Here is a 6,537-nt window from a genome sequence, read left to right on the forward strand (position 1 = left end):
ATGACGCCACCCTTTGGGCTGCTTTAGCTGATTTTGTGTTAGTAAAGGACGATTCGCTCTTTTCTGTCTGTTACAGCGTGATTAATGTGCTTACTCCATTACGAACGGTAGTTTTACCAGAACGAGCGCTCCCGTCTCATAATTTGCTTCTGAGCATGTGCGGGTTTTTCTCGTCGTTAAAGCCCACACACAATCATTTTTTACAATCCGAAAAAAGGACATCAATTGAAACGTTGTTAAGAAATAGAGCATGTTCAAAAAAAAAAATTGTCGTTTTTCAGAACCCGAAAAATGCTCTGAAGCCCACACACGATCGTTTTAAATTACATTTTTAAAAAACTTAGTTTTTTACAACCCGAAAAATGATCATGTGTACGCGGCATTAGTCTAAAAAATGTCATCCTGGTGTAATGGTGGCGACACACGCTTCCATTTTTTTTAAATGATTAAATCCACAAGCAATCAAATAGCCATAACTTCCCTTCCAATCAATTTAGACTCAATCAGATCATGAAATTACCTAGTGGTAACAAAGATGCAGGATGTTATTACATTCTAGGCAGCTACATTACAGCGGTCTAACATCTTCTTGGCAATTACAAAAAGTCCTTTTTACGCTATGTTTTGTACTTTAAAATCATCAATAAAAAATCAATTGAAAGTGAAACAAAGGTGCAACCGATAACTTACAATCGTAAGTTACAATCATATTTTAACTATCACTCAAAATCAGTTTGTGACATGACGATCAAATAGATTATCGACTAAAGATTCATTATTATTACAAGATATTATTTGAAAAAGAAATTGATTATTTATTGAGGTATCTATGGCCTCCATAAGTGTCCTTGAAGACTGATCTCCAGTTCCAGCATTCCTCACTGTATGTTTTACAACTGTGTGTTACTTCCATTTTTTTGGCCTCTGGGTTAATTGAGTACCTAGTGCAGGTGCCATCCTCTGGTTTGTCTTTCGACATTGCTGGTCTAATAAAAAATATAGTGTAGCGCTATTGTGAAACAGTGTAAGAGAGTGTAAAAATGCACTCAAAATTATGGTGGTGAGTAAACAAAAAGGAAATGTACACAATATACGTATACAATAAAGTCCAGTCCGGCCTGTGAACTTTTGGACTAAAATGTGGACAGATGTGAGTCCATATAGCAGACAGATTAATGAAGAGAAGATCTTCCCATTCATGTGACACCAAACAAAAAGATGACAGCAGTCACTCTAAATCTTCATAACAGGTATATACAAGGTACCCTTACCAGATAGGATGGACGCACATGTCTTACAACAGTGAGTCATACAAGCAGGGCTCAAGTCCTGCGGGAACGCGTAGGAACGGAGTCCCTGCACTTTTTTCACAGCAGGAACGCAGTTCCCTTTGCAGGACTAGAGCAGCCCGAGCTGATCCTTCACTAATCGGCAATGCCCAGCTCGAGTCACTGTCAGGGGCAGGCAAACCTTACTTAAAGTTCTTTCTAAATCCCGCAATAACTTTCGGCAGACCTCCGCAATGTCTCCTGGGAACAATGACAAAAGCTCCCAGGAGACATTGCGGCATCGAGGAAGTGACGGAATACCCGCACGCTACCCGATGAATCCATATACAGGAAGCAGCCAGTAACAAAGGATTACTAAGGTACAGTGGATCGGGAAAAAAAAACATGCGGTTTAGTAATTATGCATATGAGCGTATCATTTTTTATTTTTTTTGGTGGGGGAGTGGATCTTGGGTGGGAGTTCCCACACTTTTTTCCCCAGGACTTGACCCCTGCATACAAGCTTATAATCCTGGGCAATCTGAATGGAAGCTGGAGAAATCCTTATAGGCATAGATGATCTGAATCCGTGCTGTGAAGGAAAGATGGTCCAGTAGATCGAGATGTCAGGTTCCCATTACTCTATTGGCGAATACCCCAGAGGCAGCTGGATCAGGGTTGTTATACACCTGGGTGACTCCTCGTAGGCTCCAACAGAAAGAATAAAAGAATAAAAAAGAGATTCTCCAAATGGTGTAGGTCAACCACGTAGGTTTATTAAAAAAAAGTGTCATACATAAATGACAACAAATACAAGTGATCAGAAATGTAATAAAAGTAAAAAAGCAATGTGGGGCACAGAAAATGCTGCTTTAGGTCATTTAACTCACTTTGTTTTTTGTTTGGGTTTAGCGCAGTTTTTTCTCTTTCTCACAGACGTTCGACCCAGTGGCAGTTGGTGCTTCATTTTTGGAGGGGGCAGCAATCACCCCCCCCCCCCCCCGCCAGGTCTGCACTTCTCCAGGTCAAGTGCGGTTCCCCGGTTTATCCTCCAAGCCTGGAGGGTCTGAAAACCCATTTCCTTTCCTGATTGGCTGGGAGGAGAAGCAGGAAGACAATACCAGTTGTTAATTGGCTAATGTCACAAGTGGGTGGGCTCGGGGTGCAGTGCTCTGTGCCCCAAGCCCAACCCTTTTGAAGCTAATTAGAGCTTTAAAAAAAAAAAAAGCTTGTAGAAATCAATGCGTCCAGCGACCCGCATGGAGATTAGGGGTCGGTGCTTGGAGATTAGGGGTGTTTTTTTTCCCCTATTGGAGAAATCTACCCCCTCTTTTAGTCATAATAGACAATGAGAGAACAAAAAGAAAAGGGAAATCCAAAATGTTACAGTAGTCACTGGAACAACAAATGGGGGCGGGGTAAATGTTTAATAGGGATACTCATCCCGATGAGGAAGGTATTTTGGAGAGGTTTCACCTCAATTGCTTGTGGGGAGGTGTAGCGGCAAAAAACACTCAGGCCCCGTACACACGACCGGATCGATCCGCTGGGATTGATCCGCGGATCAGTTCCAGCAGATAGATCCGGTCGTGTGTACGGCCTAGCAGACATTTTCAGGTGGATAAAAATCCAGCCGACGGATTTTCAGCGGATAAAAATTTCTTAGCATGCTAAGAAATCTATCCGCTGGAATCCAGTCCAGCGGACTGATCCGGTCGTCTGTACAGACTCACCGGATCAGTCCATCCGCTCCCATCCCTCGCATGCATCGTAATGATTCGACGCATGCGTGGAAGTATTTACCTTCCAGGGTCACGCACGTCACCGCGTCATCGTCGCGCGACGGCGCGGCACGTCACCGCGGATGTATTCCGCGGGGATTTTGATCTGATGGTGTGTACAGTCATCAGATCAAAATCCGCCAGAGAATTTATCCGCTGGAAACGGTCCGGCGGACCGTTTCCAGCGGAAATCCTCTAGTGTGTACAAGGCCTCAGAGACCAGATGCAATAACAGAACTGTATTGTAGTTAAAGTCCAAACAACACAACTACCTGGTGGGGAGGCGACCGACCAGATGCCCTCACAGAATGTCGCAGAGAACAGGGTAGCACCAGGTCCCGGATGCTCCAACAGTGTCTGTCTCGAGGGATAGAATGTGGCCTGGCCAGTCTGTGCCTAAATGGTAAGGCTTCCTGTAAGGATATCGTGTCCCAGCTCTATCCCTACTCATCAGGTACCTCTCCCTATCGCTGTCACTGTCAGACAGGTGACGTGGCCCTACCCTACCCACAGGCAGAATGTATGCCAAGCCTTGGAGCCAGGAACATAAAAAGACTCTGACCCAAGATGGCTGCTGGAATCACATGAGGAGGAAGCATCCAATCGGATAACTTCCCCAGTGATCCCCAGTGATCCAGGAAATCATAGAGGAACCTTGTTACGCTAGTCTTTTCCTCCAACTACAATGCTACCGCGGTTGAGCGCCACCTGCAGTGGAGAAAATAGACTGTACCTGCGGTTGTATCTTATTGATAGAAAAGAGAAAAAACCCCTACGAGCTTCCCTAGGAATACCGAGAAGGTTCTAATCATTCCATGCTCTATCCAAAAGTAAAAAAAATGGGCAGAGGTTTACTTTAAAGCGGAACACTAAGTACAAGAGGCCTATGTATTCTTATTTGAATGTGTGGTGTGCTTTGTGTACATCTTCCAGTAATCCAGCGTGACTGTGCAGGAGCTTCCTGTAATAAAAACGGGTCACTGCTGCTCTCCCTCCTTGTGTAGGGTGACTGGTATTGTCTCCGTCCAATCCTGTACTTACCTGCAGGCAGCCTATAGCTGCACAAGCTATGTACAACAAAGCAATGATGTCAATGCCTCATTTACAAGGTAATATCTGGGCTTGCAAAGGCATTTGGCATATAGAAAGCAGAGTTATGTGGTTTGTAGCTATTAAGGAATATATTTAAATGGGAAATTGTGTATGGAGTTCAGCTTTAAACTCATTTTTGTTCAGTTTGTAACCAAGGAGATTCAGTCTTTGAAAGGGAAGCTTTACACCAGGGGTGGCCAACCTAGTGGCCCGCGACCTCCTGCTCTGGAATGGTGGGTTGACAAGCCCAGATCGCAGGTTGCCAACCCGCCATACTGCAGCATCAGTGTTGTGAATGGTGGTGGTAGAGGAAGACAGCGGCTGCGGAGCAGAGCCCCATAAGCCGATGCTTTCTCTACAGCTAGTCTGTGGCAAAGTTAAGCTAACCCGCAGAATAGACACAGGTGCATTATGTTGCACCCACGTTGTGGGTAAACCGCAGCACATCAGGGTGAAAGCAGTTTTAGGCCCCTTTCACACGATCAGCCCAACCAAATAGGACCCTTAATTCACCTCTACAGAGCGACAGATGTCCGTTTACGCTCGCCTACCTCCAATCCAAAAAACAAAAGGGAATTCGTCCCCTTCCATCTGGGCGGATCGGAGGACCTATAGGAGTAGCCGTGACCTGTCACCCGCCCGCTCCGCTCAATGTGGCCCGCGACTGGTTACCAAGTTGCTTAAAGCGGTTCTCCACCCTAAAGTGGAGTCCCGCTGATCGGAACCCTCCCCCCCTCTGGTGTCATATTTGACACCTTTCAGGGGGAGGGGGGTGCAGATACCTGTCTAAAGACAGGTATTTGCACCCACTTCCGGCCCGGCATTCACGGGCAAAAGACGGACATTCCGTCACATCCCGTCGCCCACCCTGTTGTGTGCTGGGAACACTCGGCTCCCAGCACACAACGGGAGCCAATCGGCGGGCGCGGCGCGACTCGCGCATGCGCCGTAGGGAACCGGGCAGTGAAGCCGCAGCGCTTCACTTCCTGGTTCCCTCAGCGTGGATGGCGGGGGGAGCAGCAGAGAGACGAGCGATCGCTCGTCCTCTGCTGCGATCGGCGCTGGACTCCAGTACAGGTAAGTGTCCTAATATTAAAAGTCAGCAGCTGCAGTATTTGTAGCTGCTGGCTTTTAATATTTTTTTCCCATGGCACATCCGCTTTAAGTGGCCCTCGCTCTTCAAAAGGTTGGGCACCCCTGCTTTACACCATTGGTTCTGGATGCTAGCATTGTTCAGATGGCTGTCTTCTCTTTGCAAGTCTGTTTTAAACACGTAAATATAAATCCTAGTTTGTCTCTGTGTGAGTGTCTTTCTTGCCCTCGCAATACCCTATTACCTATCTGTGTCCATATTACTTAGATAGGACTATTAACAAGAAAATTAAAGAACGGCAGAACACTGGATCAACATGCAGAAAACGAATGTTGTCATGTAAGTTATATGTATGGTAATGTACTGGACAACATTGCCACCTACTGTAAAGCTATGCACTTTGCAACTTTTCAGGAAAATTTCATTGTGTCTTTTTGATTCAATAAAATTTGATCAAAGAGAACATAAGCTACAATCCACTACCGAAATTCATAAAAAAAAAGGGGGTTCATGATTGACAATTATCATGAATAAATTATTAATATACACTATAATATTCCCTAAATGACACCCTACCAGAATGTTACGCTCTTTATTCATGTTATAGAGTAGTGTTTCTCAACCTTTTTTAAGTCAAGGAACCCTTTAAAAATTATGGACAAAATCAACGACGGCCCGTCCAGGGGCACAGCCCCCCTAATCCATGTACCCGGCCCCTAATTTACATGCAGGACTCATGGATTCCAATTGGAGGTTTTTGTTTTTTTAGAAACACCTGATTAGAGGCTGAGGCTCTGATTAGCTTCAAAAAAGGGTGGGCTCGGGGGGCAGAGCACTGTGTCCCCCACCCAGTTGTGTGACAATAGCGAATGAATTTGCCATTGTCTTCCTGATTCTCCTCCCGGACAATCTTGGCTCAGGAATTGGGTCCTTAGACCCGATTGGCCGAGAGGAGAAGTGATCCCATTGGCCGCTGAGGAGGAGGAGGGAGGAGACACTGAGGAAGCCATCCCGCCGTGAAGCCGAGGAAGGAGGAGAAGCAGAGGCCGCCCTCCCGCCGCCCTGAGAAAGCCCATTACTTAGATGGGTTAAATGTGAAGACCAACCAACCGTGGGGGGGGGGGGGGAGAGATAAACAGGCGCCTTTAAATGTAGACTGCAACACAATTTAATAAAAAGAAAAAGCATGTGTTAGTACAACTCACATGAAAGTAATCCATGTAACATCTGTGGGAATAGGGGCTTCATAAGCCCGCGCTGTATCAGTCTGCCACTAGCAGAGGCTGTTCTGGCTGGCTTGTTG

Source organism: Rana temporaria, chromosome 1, assembly GCF_905171775.1.
Source record: "Rana temporaria chromosome 1, aRanTem1.1, whole genome shotgun sequence".
Classification (NCBI taxonomy): Eukaryota; Metazoa; Chordata; class Amphibia; order Anura; family Ranidae; genus Rana; species Rana temporaria.